The sequence below is a fragment of the Oncorhynchus keta genome, chromosome 23, assembly GCF_023373465.1.
Source record: "Oncorhynchus keta strain PuntledgeMale-10-30-2019 chromosome 23, Oket_V2, whole genome shotgun sequence".
NCBI lineage: Eukaryota > Metazoa > Chordata > Actinopteri > Salmoniformes > Salmonidae > Oncorhynchus > Oncorhynchus keta.
Genome location: NC_068443.1, coordinates 48,681,702 through 48,684,478, shown reverse-complemented (window position 1 = coordinate 48,684,478; position 2,777 = coordinate 48,681,702).

The window sequence follows — 2,777 nt, the reverse complement described above, 5'->3', positions numbered from 1 at the left end:
CCCCCACCCATCAAATATAGCCCACCTATGCAAGTGGTCATTTTGGTCTTGGTCCAGTTCATTACCAGTATCCCCACCGGTGGTGTAATCGGTCTCACATTGGGTCTCCTCCTGTGAAAGGGGGGTAGGGTCCTGTTCCCTCTCCCTGTGAATGGGGTCTTCCTCAGGCTCTCTGCCTCCGTAGGCCATTGGTGTTATCATAGTAACTGGAGATAATGTCAAACTGTCACTAAAGTCGTTTAAGTTTTTTAACTCTTAACGTTTGATTATTTATGCATTTAAAAAACGGAGGTCGGGGTGTTTTGATATTGTTTAGTTGAACTTTACTTTGAGTATGCTGGCATTTATATGATTATTCACAGGACTTCTTAGCACAACTATCGGTCCCGTGTTACACATGGAACTGGAACATCTCAAAATGATTCATTCATGAATTCATTTTCAAACTGTTGTGAACTGGTTTAAAATAAAAGAGTTTTCCTGTTTCTAATCAAACTTTACAGCTGTGGATGAGCACTAGGGTTGGGGTAGTATTATTGTTACCAATACTATTGACTATACAACTTTGGTCTATTTGACTAGGCCAAGACTATTCAGCCTAAGCCGAGGCAATTCACCCCGGGTTGAAGCTATCCGCTGTAGGTAGACACTATGGTAACCCCATTAGAGACTATCCACTCTACATCAAGACTATGGGTCACTTTGGGTCTAGACTATTCTCCCCAGACTAGTCTATTTACCTGGACTGGACTATTCATTTTAGGTCTATAGGTAACTGTAATTAAACTACACTGAACAAAAATATAAATGCAACATACAACAATTTCACTGAGTTACAGTTCATATAAGGAAATCAATCAATAGAAATTCATTAGGTCCTATTTTGTGTATTTCACATGACTGTGCGGGGGCCTTGGAGGACATAGGCCCACCCACTTGGGAGCCAGGCTTACCCACTGGGGAGCCAGGCCCAGCCAATCAGAATGAGTTTCACCACACGAAAGGGCTTTATTACAGATGGAAATACTCCTTAGTTTCATCAGCTTTCCAGGTGGCTGGTCTCAGGCGATCCCGCAGGTGAATAAGCGGGATGTGGAGGTCCTGGGCTGGCGTGGTTACACGTGGTCTTTTATTGTACCCAGCACAAGGTGCATCTGTGTCTTCATCATGCTGTTTAATCAGCTTCTTGATATGCCACATCTTTCAGGTGGATAGATTATCTTGGCAAAGGAGAAATGCTCACTGACAGGACTGTAAACAAATTTGTGCACAACATTTGAGAGGAATAAGCTTTTGTGTATGGAACACTTCTGGGATCTTTTATTTCAGCTCGTGAAACATGGAACTGTTACAGGAATTAAATTCCTCTGTTTTAATAACCAATTAAAATTAATCACTCTGTCAATTCATAAGAGGTTGTAAGACCCTTATTGGTATAAAATGGACAGAGACCAGCCTTTGAAATCAACCAGCTGCGTTTATTCTTGTGAGTACTGCTCATTACACATTTTACCACAGGTTATAAACTAAAAATGACGTCAGCGTTTTCTAAATGTTCCTTCTCTTCTTGACACTGGTAGAAAGGCTCTATAGTTCTCAAGCCTTCCCACCTCGCCTAGAGCCAAGGTCAGCCTGTGTAGATAAGCATTCTAGCCAGTTTGGCGATATAGTTCATTCATTTCTACCAAGGAACATTCTACCAAGGTCATTGTTCTAATTCTTGATTATATTTACACACATTATATTCAGTACGAGGATTAAAAAGAAAATTCATACATATACAGTAACATAATAGTATTCTGATTAATACATATACAGTAACATAATAGTATTCTGATTAGTCAGTCCTGATTAAAATGTATACATAATTAATCATCATTGATAAAAAAATCCCTTAACATATCCACCCTTTGATTAAATATTATACATCCAATCACACATGTGGTTATATTGTAATATTAAAAAGCCTATTTCTATTTTTATTAGAAATATTTATTGTTATCAAAACATCACCTAAACATAACCCACTACTTGCATTCGCACTGACTGTTTCTTAGGCCTACATCAGAATCATAACTCTTCTTATCAGGATTTTCGTTACAATCTTCATGAAACAACAGTCTAATATTGAAACAAGACACAACCTAACCTCCCTAAATATCAAAAATGGTCTCATCAAATATAAATTCCCTGCAAATGAAGGATCCAGATTCGTCCACTTGTTCTGTAGACATGAATTCAGCACTCCACGGGTCAGAATCTGGAATCGGCTGGTACCTCACCATCTATTGTCATCGATTTCTCCAGAGACCTGGAAATAAGGCCTCGTACACAGGGAATTAGACAACAGCCCCCCCCACTTAAACTCCTGTAACTTTTGATGCGAATATCATTTTTGCCTCCAAACTCCAGATTTGAGTAGCAGAGAAGTAGATGAAGCTGGAACACTTGACATTTCTTGTCAAAGTGGTTGCAAAGTGGATTTATTAGCTGATTTGTGTCAAAAATAGCTTGATTTCACTTACAAAGAATGTCACTTGGAAGTGATGATGTCATAAGGTGTATGCACCAATTTGTAAGTCGCTCTGGATAAGAGCGTCTGCTAAATGACTTAAATGTAATGTAAATGTAATGATGTCACAACGGGGCACTTGAGTTTCTTGAGAGATCCAATGAAAGCGGAAGGAGGACATAAAGAGGACAAGTGAAAAACGGAAACAGTATAACAGATATAAAAAATTCTATACAAACAACTTGATCGAGACCGTTGCGAATTT